General features: G+C 39.9%; 1 protein-coding gene across 1 annotated transcript in view; it reads right to left on the bottom strand.

The window, feature by feature from the left end:
• Positions 1–14,688, bottom strand: part of CRIM1 (cysteine rich transmembrane BMP regulator 1) — a 1,166,729-nt gene that overhangs the window by 910,130 nt on the left and 241,911 nt on the right. The gene's annotated exons all lie outside the window — the stretch shown is intronic.

Genomic DNA, 14,688 nt, shown 5'->3' with positions numbered 1-14,688 from the left:
TTAGAAGTCAAAAAGTAAATAGCGGAGGAGAAGCTGCAAAGCATGCAAGGATTCCAGAAAGTCATGGAAAGACAGGCAAAACGCACAACAAAAAAAGGAAGGCCAGCTCTCGGAAACCATTGCCACCAAAGCCAACTTTTTTTCTTTTTTTTTTTTTTTTTTAATATCATTCAGTGTATAATCAGTTAAAGATTACAAGATATTGAAGGGCACATATATGTTGTAGAATATAAAAGATAAAAAATAAATAAAAAAAAGTAAAAGTAGTAGCAAATTCCTCAACTGAAAACAAAAACATTTTCTGGGTTTCAAGAACTGTCACGTTCTATATGTCAAAATGGCTGAAGGATGTGAAAAAAGAGGTATGTTGCCCACAGCAAAACATCCTGTATGCCTAGACAGTACCTTGCACATAACTCAGCTGGCTTTGATTATAACAAGGTTGACATGATTAAAGTGGTTGCTAACCCTCACCAGCTAAATCATCTTATCCCCTCTGTACCAGAATCCCAAGTGTCCCTGCGCCTGTGTAATGCAAAAAAATCTTCCGATCTGTAACTATATGAGCTACGCTCTGGGCGCTCAGCTGACTTGTCAGCTCTCTTCACTTGCCATCTCACAGCTGCAGTGGGTTGGGCTGAGCTGACCTGCTGGCATCAGCCGGGGAGGAGAGCCATGTGTAAGCTGAGCGCCCAGAGGGGAGCTCATACAAGTGAAGATCAGAAGATTTTTTTTTACATTACACTTGTTATGGTATAGAGGGGATAAGACAATTTAGCTGCAGTTATGAGAGCAGCAGGAGCGGGGTTGGGGAGAGGAGGCCACTGGTAATGGCAGAAGACAGTCAGGGAGGGGGGTGGAGGACAGAGAGAACACAGGAGAGCAGAGAGCAGGCTGTGGATGGTGGAATCATGTAAACGGATGATTGTAGTCAGTTTGCAGAGGGGAGGGTATAGCCAGGCAGGATCAGCCAGGTTTTTTTTTAGGTGTTACAGGGGGCCAAATGACACAGGACAAGCACTGTGCTGCATGTAAAACATGCTCTAAAGGGAACAGGATTTTTTTTTTTTTTGGATTAACAAACGCTTTACATGTAATGCAAATATAACTATTGCTTGGACAAGTTTAACATAATGGTGTTTATATCATCAATCATTTTATTTCATGCAGGCAGGCTGATATACATAACAGTGAATAACAGACAGGGCTCATGGAAAAAAAACACTGTGCCTACAAGAGATAACATGGTGTAGGAGAAAGATCAGAAAAGGTCTTATAAGAGAAACATTACTACCGGAGCTATTAGGAACTAGCTGGCTATATCATTACCATTTTAAAAAAAACTATGAGCCTAAAAAGAGGCAAGGTGTGTGTGAAGGAAGAACTCTTTAAAATCTAATCATCTCTTTTGTCACTCAGACCACAGTCAGACTAGTGAGAGCTACTGAATCATTATGTAAATTTGGCAAAGTACTTCCGACAGCACTTTCCTCCCCCTCTTCTGCAATGGGATTTGCACATGAAAGAGGAGAGATGAACAAATACACACAGGTGCTAAAATCACCAACAAGTCACAGCTTTTGTTACTGTCAGCAGGATACCTTGCAGGTGTTTTGCTCTGTCTAGACAATTGCTGCCTTTATTTGCCAGTTTTAGCCTAATGTACCATTTTCAGCACACAGAGTTTGAACTTGGAGAACAAGATGACTAGATGGCTCAGTAAAGACTATGTACGCAGAGAACTCTTTTTGATATTTTCTTCACAACTCCCCAACTTTTCGGAAGCATTCAGAAACTTATTTTTTTTTCATTTCTATGAAACACACTATCTGCCCTGATGATGCCCGAGCTAGGCTGCACTCCATATGGCCTGTTTTAGGGCACAATCGAATCAACGTTGTGATTCTTTGTTAATAATAGGCTTTTTTGCCATCTTTATTGCTCTGTGGAATACTATAACACCTATGTACCTTCCCGCTCCCGGGACACCCTTGTTTCCTTCTTCTGTGTGATGTACTAGTCTGACTGTACTAATATGTTATGACTGATTTTCCATAAAATATTTGTAAAAGAAACACACTATCTGCAATAACATTAAAACTGTGATTTTAGGCATGTGTGGCATTGACAACTACCCTTATATTCTGAAGTCTCTTGCAAATATGGACAGATTTAATGCACCTACTGTGGCCCCTGTTCCCCTGAGGTAGACAGGGAAAGTGCTGATACACTGCTACTTGCTGGCTTCTGGAAGAAAAATACTAACCAGATTCCACTCTAACACAAACTAACTTATTTTCTATCTTGCCATGTACTATAGTTTAAAGTGTGTACTCCCTAGGGTAATTAGTCTGCTATCTTCAGTAAGGCAGCTCAAACTACAGGACTGTCTCTAGTAATTGGCTCAAACCCTGCAGTGCGCAATTCTTTTCTGCTCTCTTCTGAGTACTTAAAGGCATAGGCTTTGTTTTGCAAAAAATGAACAAAAAGGAATGCATGCACCTATGTGAATAAAACATGTAATTCTTGTAAAAAGCCTATAGAATATTTAAATTGTGATCAGTGCATTAACAATGCAATGCATAAAATCTTGTTTTGTTTATATTACAGCCCCTGGTCTGTATGGAGGTGTGGACATACCAATATGGGACTGCAAAACTGCAAGTGCAACCAAACTCCTGCTGATGCAATTTGAATTCCAATGCATTAGTGGCAGATAGAACTTGTAGTCCTTCCATTCACAGATCCCTGTGAATGACCTGTGAATGGATGGCAGTGTGGATGGAATCAGGCATAATAGCGGTGCCAAATTCAAACTTGAACAGCACACTTTCAGTTTGTGTGTAGAAGTTCTGTAGAATAAAATGGTGGCAGTTGCTATTTTTCAAGTCACATATTGGCATTACCGTTTATCAAATGCATATTTTCAGGAATAAAACATACTTATTGGGCGTTCCAGCCAATACTTTTTTTTTTTTTTTTAAGTTTTAATAACTTAACGGTCAAACGATCCTGCGATGTCGGCCGCCCCAAGGCTGATCCATCCATCAGATCAGCTGTCAGCTCCTCCATCCTAACGAAGGGAAACAGGCAGTGGGACCTTGCGGCTTCGCTGCCCGTTTCCTACTGCGCACGCACACACATGTCCCAGAAGGCAATGGGGCCACTCACCGAAGAGGAGGAAGTGCAGTGGAATAGGAAGAGGCAGATTAGGAAGACTGCCTAGCAACAGCATTTCAGGTAGGTGAATTTTTTTTTTTTTTTATTAATGCAATTTTTTTTGGGTGGCCCTCCACTTTAAATAGTCAAACACAGCATAATATCCATGTTTTTTGTAAAATACAAAGGATGCAGCTGTGTCATTTAAATAAGCATCAAACATGCAAGTCTTAAAAGTGTGTGAACTCATAGAATCGCAAAAAACTATGGCATCAAAAATCGTCCATAGATGGCGGTCTGGTGACAGGTTCTCTTTATGCAGACATCCGGTATCTGTTAGACCCCCAAAGTCTCCTCTGCCCTCCACTGCAGATAGTCCTTGATGAGCGGTTTCCTAATTACAGTATATGACTTTCTGAACCCGGAATTAATGAAATACTTGTTACTTCCATCTTTGTTAGTCACAGAGATCATAGGGGAACAGATGTACTCTTACTTTCCATTAGAGCTCTAACCTCTTCAGCTCTTTGGATATGTCAGCTAGTAGCTGTGAGCTTGATTTTGTTTATGCATCCTGGCTTCACTGTAAAAGTTATCTGGGCACCTGTAGAGTCGCCCAAGAACTTTTATGTGAGTCGTGGATGTCATTCACTTATCTGAAGACACACAGTGAAACTGAGCAGGTGTGAGATGGGAGGGTTCTAACCTTAAAGGATTTCAGGATTTTGTGTGCCTAGTGTCCATTTCTCCTAAAGGTGGCAGTATAACCCTATGTTGCTTTTTTATTGTCAATCTGGACCCCTGAATGAACAAGAGAATTTTTTGGAAACAGATATACTCACATGTGTATTATATGTCACCAAACTCTTCCAAGCCCTCAGACTGTACAATTTTTTACAAACATCTTCAGATTTTACATTTGACAGCATTCAGAAAATTTTCACACCCAAGGGATTATACACCAGTCTGCACCACAGAGCTCGGACGGGCAGTAAAGTTGGTGCCAGAATTCAAGAAACGCAATGTCCGCATGATTGCTTTGTCCATAGACGGTGTGGAAGACCATCTGGGATGGAGCAAGGACATAAATTCTTACAACTGTGATGAGCCAACGGAGACTCTACCCTTTCCAGAAAAGTTGTACTTCTCTATCCACATTCTGTAGGATTTGGATCTATATCTGTAATTCAACATTAGGGACGTAAGAAAATTTTCAATCTCTAAACTGACTATTTGTGTATGAAACTTTGATTAGTAGTCCCGAAATCTCAATTCATTTACAAATATATAATATACAAAACCCTAAACACTAATCCCCTCAAAAAAAAAAAAAAAAAAAAAACTTGCAAGTATATCATTTTATACAATCACACATACTAAAAAGGAGGACTTTGTGATAACTTAGTTTAGAAATACTAGCTATAAGCCTAACCACAATTGGAATCCGACTGTGTTAGACACAACATTCATTTTGTTTCATTATTTACAAATGATGGACATTGAAAGGTCACCTGGAGCTGCTCCGAGTACTGCTGGTGTTTTACACTCTTTAGTTGCACACCATTATTTAACTTGAAACAGCTGAGATTCAGGAAATATAAATGGACCAAATATAGCAAAAAGTAAGTTTACCGCAATGAGGTAAAATCTGGTGTTCATTAGCTACAATTGTGCATATCGTTTTAACCAAATACAGGCTTCGGATTAACAGCGTAGTGATTAAATCTCTTCCTTCATGTCTATAATACATGTAGCAAAAGCATATGCAAAAAACAATTTATTCAGATATTTTAAAAATGATTTAGGTTACCTTTTTGTGTTGACAGTGTTAACTCATTCTAGTAAAAGAGTGGTTCACTCAACCTTAGTCAGACCAGGTTCAAACATTTTCTTACAAAACATTTAGGCTGCATTCACACCTGAGCATTTTCAGGTAAAAAAACACTCGTAAAACCCCCGAAAAACGCCCAACAAGCAAAATCCCATTAACTTCAATGGCACCTGTTTCACATCTAAGCGTTTTGTCACCTGAAGCAAAACGCCTGAAAAACGTCCTAAGCTCAAAAAAGAACATGAGCTTCTTTGGGGCAGATTACAGGCATTTTTTACATTGGTGACCTGAACAAAATTGCGGAAAAATCACGCGACTTTGAAAAGCTCAGGTGTGAATGCAGCCTTAATTTGTAATCAGTAAGACCATTTATTTATTTACAGTGCATCAAGGCTTATTGGTATTTTTGAGTGGATGCAGCCCATCCAAGAGGTATGAGCTGCCAATGTATCCCAAGATGTCTAGAATTGTGCATAACCATTGTTTTGCAATGCAACACACAAATTGAATTGCACCACAATGTAGCAGTGCTTGATGCGAGTTGCTATGAGTTACCACAATGCAGAAGTCTAAAGTATGACTTTTTTTATACAATAAAAGATTCGAAATGCTAAATATGTATTCTTATGCATTTAGTGTAAGAGTTACTCCTGTCTAGTGCCTGTTATGTATGTCTGTCTTATGTATATCTACCCTTCAATTATGTACCATTACGTTTAGTGTGTTTATTCACCAATGCTGCTGCAGTCAACTCATATCTTTGTGCTGTTCCTGTGATCTGTGCAATTGCACCACTGTTACTTCAGAGATACAGCTAGAACACTTGGGGAGGGGGAGAGGTTGATTCGGGAAGTACCTGCTGGTCTGCAGCTTACATGCTGTGCGGGCAGTGCTGGGAAAACTTTCTGTGGAACCCAAGGGGAAGATGCTAAAAGCTACTCCTCCCCACCTGAGACAGATAGAGATTGCATATCTGCACATACAGTGCAAGGGCTGGCACGGAGTACAGACATGAAAACCAATGTCTGCCATTCCTAGGGATAACTCTTTCCTTCAGGGGCAACAGAAGGGATGGAGACGTTGTTGTAGCAGGGTTACACTTCAAGGCTATTTAGTATTGTAAAATAAGTATTTTTTTTCCTAGGAACTAAAGTAGTTTATAATTTAATATTTACAGATTTATGCCTTTTAAAAAAGCATGAAAATTAAAGTGGTTGTAAACCCTTACAACACACTTTTACCTACAGGTAAGCCTAGATTAATTATTAATGAATACAGAGCCTGCTTGGATTGGAGTAACAACCTCTGCCAATCCGAGCAGGCTACATAGAGTAGCCTGCTCGGATTGGCTTTGAGAGCAATCCAAGCAGGCGTTGTATTCATTAAAATAATACACCGCTCACCATATTTCCCTAGGTAAATTCATTCACTGATCTCCTACTACTATACATCCTGCTGTTTGCCTTTGAGGTCCCAGGCACCCAAGAGGGACAGGTAAATCTGGGACATATGACAGGGGGTTTATTAAATGCATTTTGGTGGACAATTCCCATAGAATGTAACCCAAAAGTAGTATAGGTTTGGTTAGTGAAAAATTCTACTTTCCAGAGTTGTGGCATTCAATAGATCTCGGTTTGTGTTATTATTGTTTGATTTACTTTATGACATATCACAGTATGGCGGATGAGTAGTTGGCATTCTTGCTTTGTGTTTTTTAATGGTTCTAATGTTTTTTTTTAAATGGTGTTGCCGCAGAAGGGGTAGTCTTATACCGCGAGTATTGCCCAAAACCTATGTTTTCACTTGAAAAATAGGGGGTCGCCTTATACACCGGCAAATATGGTATTTTTTTTTATTTCCAAATGAATGTTGCAGGTTTATCTCTGGGAGAGCTGACACAAATAATGGACTTGGTGTACATGCCTCTGATGGTTGCTATTCAGAGATCTTGTGTGCCAGGGAGACAGTAAGTTTCAGCAGCAAGGACAACTTACTTTCTCCTCTAGTTGGAGGAAGGGCAGCGCAGCTCCAGCAAAAAACAAAAACAAAACTGTATTCCAGCTGCACTGTTTTTCAGTTCACCTTCCTCTTACCACAGCCTCAGAATTCTGATACTGCTAGTCACCACTGCACAGAGGACAGGCAGCATTTGCCAATTTGGAGAGGAAGGGGAGTCCCGAAACCATACAGGAGCATTGTTGCTGGCCAGGGGTGCAGTCGCTTGTGCATCAGGAGCTGTATTGGTTCTCCTAATGTAAGGAAAATAGATGGCAGCACGCCACGAGATGGATAATGCTCAATTATTCTTTTATTGTCACCATGCCAGATGAATCATAGGAACACAGTTTGTTGACACGTTTCACGTGATCAGTTTTTGCTTGTTCAGTGTGAACAAGCACAAAATGATTGTTTGAAACACATAAACAAACTGTTTCTGTGATTCATCTGGCATGGTGAAAATAAAAGAATAATCGAGCATCATCCATCTCGTTGTGGTGTGCCGCCATCTCCCTTTTCCTTACATTGGCTGTTGGCGGTGAGTCGGGGCAAGCACCTGCTATGAGTTGTGGACTAATTGTCTGAGCGGTGTTGCACTTTCTTTGGACAGTGGTTCTCCTAATACAGAGCTGGCTATCCGTGACAGCCTATCTCTGATGATTAGATCACAAAAGCAATGCCCTTCCAATTCAATAGGCAGTACTAAATTGTCAGTTAGACAGCTTGGTCCTGCACAGTGAAAAAGAGGCCCTCAGTCTCTAGCTGTGGCCCCCATGTGGGAGACCTGTGTGCGTGGGAACCTCGGCTATCTTTGATTGGTTACTCTGAGCACAAAAAATTCTGAGGCTCACAAGCAGGCAGGCTGAAGCTATGCAGCAGACCTGGTGGTTAAGAACCACTGATTACAATGGATACATTCAATTTACTGGTAAACATGTACAATAACCATAGCACAATGCAGTATTGGGGGTGCCCTGTTATTTTCCCAGATGAGCAACCAAAGTATACTGTAACTGGCCTACCTCCCCTCATGTTTCTTATGGTCCTCTTTTCTCTCTCTCTACCTATTCCAGTTTTCATCTTTTTTCCCTCTACTCTCCTTATGGAGTAGAACTTTTGTCTGTTAAGAATGACTTTTTTACTGACCTAACAGATGTTATCCTTGTTTTGTAACATATGCTTCTATATATATATGCTTTCAGTCCAAGAAAAGAAACTGTTGCTCAAGGGTAGTCATACTGACCCGTAACTATTTACTAGTTTATATGGCTATGCCAAGAAGCAATCAACATTTTTATTTTATTTTTTTATGGTGAAGCTTCTTTTCCATGTAAACCATTTATAGTTCACATTTATCACGGAATCACACTCACATAACCAATTATATTTATAAATGTACGGTGCGCTTGCTAATTGCACTCAAGAAAATAAATCAGTAACAAGCGTGATATTCAAAGCAAATTTATGGACTGGAGAAATAATTAATCTTCCAGCATTTTTACACAAGGAAGCTAGCTCCAACCTAATTTAAATCACTGTTCACATTTGGAGTAGTACCAGAGGGATGCATGTTCATTTCAAGCCTAATATTTCCCACAGCAGAATGAAGATGGCTGGGAAGAAGATAAACATGTTTGCATGAGTCTAGCAATAAATGATCTGGTATGGATTGTGGAAGGAACATTTGCTGGTTGAATCTAAGGACACACTAAAGATGCAGTCTATCTTCATAGCCACGCACACACACACACACACATACACACACACACACACCCTTACAGCCAATTATAGAGAAACAAAACAGATGATGTAGCCAAAAACAGGAAAGATTATTCAATCATTTATTGAGATGGTAATAAAAGACATGCTGCACTACTCCTTTGGCCAAGACCCTGAGATAATATTGCCAATTTTAAGTTTGATATTTTGATAAGTAACATATGTATACATGTGAAGAAATAGCGGTGACATTATACTCTGTCAATGAGTATATTTTTTACATATCGTACATTACTATACAATATGAACATACACAGTTGATTTAGAAAGGCTTACTATTCTGCCCTCAGTATTTATTGGCCAAATACTATTGAATAAATAGTGTATACCCAAGTGACACTTATGTACAGTGGTGTGAAAAAGTGTTTGCCCCCTTCCTCATTTCCTGTTCCTTTGCATGTTTGTCACACTTAAGTGTTTCGGAACATCAAACCAATTTAAACAATAGTCAAGGACAACACAAGTAAACACAAAATGCAATTTGTAAATTAAGGTGTTTATTATTAAAGGTGAAAAAAAATCCAAACCATCATGGCCCTGTGTGAAAAAGTGATTGCCCCCCTTGTTAAAACATACTATAACTGTGGTTGTCCACACCTGAGTTCAATTTCTCTAGCCACACCCAGGCCTGATTATTGCCACACCTGTTCACAATCAAGGCATCACTTAAATAGGAGCTGCTTGACACAGTAAGGTCCACCAGAAGATCCTTAAAAGCTACACATCATGCCGAGACCCAAAGAAATTCAGGAACAATTGAGAAAGAAAGTATTTGAGATCTATCAGTCTGGAAAGGGTTATAAAGCCATTTCCAAAGCTTTGGGAATCCAGCGAACCACAGTGAGAGCCATTATCCACAAATGGCGAAGACATGGAACAGTGGTGAACCTTCCCAGCAGTGGCCGGCCGCCCAAAATTACCCCAAGAGCGCAGCGACGACTCATCCAAGAGGTCACAAAAGACCCCACAACAACGTCCAAGGAACTGCAGGCCTCACTTGCCTCAGTTAAGGTCAGCGTTCATGCCTCCACCATCAGGAAAAGACTGGGCAAAAATGGCCTGCATGGCAGAGTTCCAAGGAGAAAACCACTGCTGAGCAAAAAGAACATCAAAGCTCGTCTCAATTTCTCCACAACACATCTTGATGATCCCCAAGACTTTTGGGACAACATTCTGTGGACCGATGACACAAAAGTGGAACTCTTTGGAAGGTGTGTGTCCAAGTATATCTGGCGTAGAAGGAACACTGCATTTCATAAAAAGAACATTATACCAACAGTAAAATATGGTGGTGGTAGTGTGATGGTCTGGGGCTGTTTTGCTGCTTCAGGACCTGGAAGACTTGCCGTGATAAAAGGAACTATGAATTCTGCTGTCTACCAAGAGATCCTGAAGGAGAATGTCCGACCATCTGTTCGTGTACTCAAGCTGAAACGAACTTGGGTTCTGCAGCAGGACAATGATCCTAAACACACCAGCAAGTCCACCACCAAATGGCTGAAGAAAAACAAAATGAAGACTTTGGAGTGGCCTAGCCAAAGTCCTGACCTGAATCCTATTGAGATGTTGTGGTATGACCTTAAAAAGGCCGTTCATGCTCGAAAACCCTCTAATGTAACTGAATTAGGACAATTCTGCAAAGATGAGTGGGCCAAAATTCCTCCAGGACGCTGTAAAAGCCTCATTGCACGTTATCGCAAACGCTTGGTTGCAGTTGTTGCTGCTAAGGGTGGCCCAACCAGTTATTAGGTTTAGGGGGCAATCACTTTTTCACACAGGGCCATGATGGTTTGGATTTTTTTTCACCTTTAATAATAAACACCTCCATTTACAAATTGCATTTTGTGTTTACTTGTGTTGTCCTTGACTATTGTTTAAATTGGTTTGATGTTCCGAAACACTTAAGTGTGACAAACATGCAAAGGAACAGGAAATGAGGAAGGAGGCAAACACTTTTTCACACCACTGTAATATAGGCTGCAATAGGCAATATATTTATATCAAACACACCTACCATAAATAAGGAAAAGCAACCAGGTAAATGGCTGGCTTCTGATCACTATACCAATGTGTTCTTTGTATGGCCTTCTTGTAAGTGCAATACCATTAGGCCTTTGTGGTTTTTAATGACTTTTTATCATACGTCATTGCATCCCATGGGGGGGGGTGGAGACACGTCCAGTTATAACTTGGTGTGGAATCACTCAATCGACTGTATCACGGATTATCAATCTCATTATTCATCCAGATTTGGGTCTATTTTTTATGGACTTTTTTTGTGATTATTCACTTTCATTCACTAGGTGTTTATTGTATATTTTGTAATTTTTAATGTTTCATTCACATATGTAGTGTTTTCTCAGCTCTACTATTTACCTGGTTGTGTTTCCTTATTTATGGTAGATGTGCTAATGCTAATTATTTTTGAAGTGGCACCTATATTTAAAATTTTATTATTAATTTGCGTATATTCCTTGGTGCAGGGATAAGATCTGGGGGAAGCGTGTTATTTTGTTAAGATCTTTTTTTTTTTTTAAATATAAATATATCCCAAAATTATACTGAATTCTAGATATACCAAAAATCCCAATACATTTAGAACATATACATTTTTTCTCTGCCTCTTACATAGCGTCCATATCAGTCATGATCAGTCATCAGTTGTCAATAGGTTTCCCTGATGACACCTGAACAATAATTAAAAAAAAAGAAAAAAGGAGCCAGTTAAAAAATAAAGAGAAAAAACAGCCCCCCCGTTAGTCCATACCTGGAGTATGCTGTCCAGTTCTGGGCACCAGTCCTCAGGAAGGATGTACTGGAAATGGAGCGAGTACAAAGAAGGCCAACAAAGCTAATAAAAGGTCTGGAGGATAGTAGTTATGAAGAAAGGGTGCAAACGCTGAGCTTATTCTCTTATTCTCGCTTGAGAGAGGATATTTTTCAATATACAAATACCATACTGGTGACCCCACAATAGGGATAAAACTTTTTCACAAAAAGTAGTTTAACAAGACTCTGGCCACTCATTAAAATTAGAAAAGAGGTTTAACCTTAAACTACATAGAGGGTTCTTTACTGTAAGAGCAGCAAGGATGCGGTGGTCTCAGCAGGGGGGGGGGGCACTGATAGTTTCAAGAAACTAATAGATAAGCACCTGAACGACCACAACATACAGGGATATACAATGTAATTCTGACATATAATCACACACATAGGTTGGACTTGATGGACTTGTGTAAATGGGATTTGACTTTTTTTTTTCCAGAAGTGCCACTTTACAGATATATTAGGGCCCCCCCCCCCAGGCACTATACCGCCAAGTTTTTTATTTCATTGTTATTGTTGCACTTTAAGCATAATTAAAATCATTTCTCCTGAAAAAACTATTGATTTAATTTTTTTTTTTTATTGATACATGTCTCCCAGGGCACTACCCAGACCCACATACCCCATTGAATGGCTAATTACTCGCATATAAGCCTTCAAAATGGGCAATTTAGATTTTTCCTGTTCGGCTTCAATGGGGTTGGCCGTTCGGGTTAGAACATTTCCCCTGTTTGGGAGTTCTGCTGCAAACCAAACAGGGGGGTGTTCGGCCCATCCTTATAAGTACATTGGAACTCCTTCATTCTCTTCCTGTCAACATTCATCTGCTTTAGTGATGGTTGCATGGCAATTCTTAGGGCAGGTTTCTGGTCATGACAGTAGATTAAGCTTGTGTAATGTGTGTTAAACTGGCTGACAACACAGGCGGGCCTTTGAGGTAAAATCATAAGATATCATTGTAATTAACAATACAGATTTAAAAATAATGACAGTTTGAAATTACATAAGCATGTTAAAGATTATGACGTTTCTAACTGGGTTTACATACTTTATACTTTGAGAATAAACACTCCAATAATATCCCAAAATATATGTGATGCATGCAACACAATTAACTGCAGGTCAGGTAATCCCCCCGAAAAACGTCCTTAATATAAAATCATTTTTAAACCCCATTCATCATTGCGAATGTAGTAGTTAGCAATAAAAAAAAAATGGGCGATCCAGTGGGAGTTCCTTGAAATTAGCTGTGGGCACAAGTCTCATTGGAAGTAAAGGGAGGCTGACAGCTCTCACAGCCATTTATGGCATGTCACTCAAGCAGCAATTACCTGCAAATTGTCATCAGTCTCCCATTGCTTTTAATGGTGCCTTAGCCCACAGCTAATCACCTGGGAACCCCTGCTAACAGCCCCACTTGTAGGTGTGAATGGGCCCTTACATTAATATTTGTGAATGCTATTGCTATCATTTTTCACAAAGCATTTAACATTTGTAGAAAGTTTTTTTTTTTCTCCTCAATACTTTATTTTAAGATAACTCACAGAAAATACATAGACCAAAGAAACCCATGTCAAAACATATCACCAGTTAAAAAAATCACATCATTAGAAAACGAGTGAGGTCTGACACAGTATACGGGTCAAGAAGATAACATTCCAGAAGGCCCGGCTCGAAAGAGTCTCTGCATCCTGCAAGGGTTTTCTTTTTCATTTTTGTAAAGAAAAAGAAAGAAGAAAAACATAAGACAAAACAAAAAGGGGGGGCCCAACAGTTTAAGAATAATCAAAAAGTGTTTTCTTGGGCAAGACGCAGAAATATTATGAGTAACAGAGGCATGGCATGTTTCCTGCGTGCATCAATAAACCAAGAACATAATTAAACCTAAAGAACTTTCAACAAATTGGCACAAAACACAATCATACCTTTCTCTTATTCAAGCTAGAACACGCTTTTATGAGTTTATTTGCTGATTTCCCAGGAACCGGATGGCTCCTAGAAAAAAATTACCGTAAGTATCTCTAAACAACATAAACATGTTATCCAGATTTATTACCACCATCATTTATCCATTTATTTTAATAGCCAGTCTTGCAATTTGATTTTGTTATCAAAATGATTAATCAATCTCTTCTGATGATGAATCGTTCTCTCACGTAGCTGTGCTCCATTACTCTGGATTATTACTGCTCTGTGTTTAACTGAGCTGAAATAAAAGCATGACGTTTTGGTGATAGATCAGCACTCTTTTGTTTTCATAATGGTGTCAGGAAAGCATAACCAAGCAGAAGGCATATTGTCATGTTAATCAAGCAAATTAACCACTGTCACAAACAAGGCTTCACTGGCTAGAGGCTTATATTTACACCGTCAATTTATATAGTGCTGTCAATTTACGCAGCGATTTACATTTAAATAGTACATTTACACGAGTCTCTGCCCTCAAGGAGCTTACAATCCAGGTCCCTCAGGCTGGGTTTCCCTGCATCCAATTTGCAGGACAGGAGACTGTCACCGGATCTAAATAAAACCGCTTCACACAGCTCAGGGGCGGCCGCGGAGCATCCTGTGCGTCTTTGGCTCGGTTTTACGTCCAAATTCAAGCAAGAATTTGGACACTATTAACACCTGAAACAGAGAATAGGGACGCACCCTGATGCGAGCCGTGGCCGCAGCTAGTGGATCCTGGCCTAACTCACATTCACACATACACAAACTAGGGACAATTTTGACAGGAGACAATTAACCTACCAGTAGGTCTTTGGAGTGTGGGAGGAAACCTGCGCAGATACAGGGAGAACATGCAAACTCAAAGCAGGTAGTGTCGTGGTTGGGATTCGAACCAATGACCCTGGTGCTGCTAGGTGGAAAAGTTATCCACTGCACTGGTTATGTTTTTTAAACATAACACGTTTAGGATCTAGCACCAGACATTAAAGGGGTTGTAAAGGTTTAGGTTTAAAAAAAAAAAAAAATCATGTCATACTGGCCTCCGCTGTGCAGCTGGTTATGCACAGAGTGGTCCGATCCTCCTCTTCTAGGGACCCTACGTGGCTCTCCTGGCTCCTCTTCTTCTCGAGTGTCCAGTCAGCGAA

Source organism: Lithobates pipiens, unplaced genomic scaffold, assembly GCF_037356315.1.
Source record: "Lithobates pipiens isolate NorthernLeopardFrog02 unplaced genomic scaffold, aLitPip1_a1.2 Scaffold_18, whole genome shotgun sequence".
NCBI lineage: Eukaryota > Metazoa > Chordata > Amphibia > Anura > Ranidae > Lithobates > Lithobates pipiens.
The sequence above is the reverse complement of the archived record's forward strand: the minus strand, read 5'-3'. Positions and strand labels throughout refer to the sequence as shown.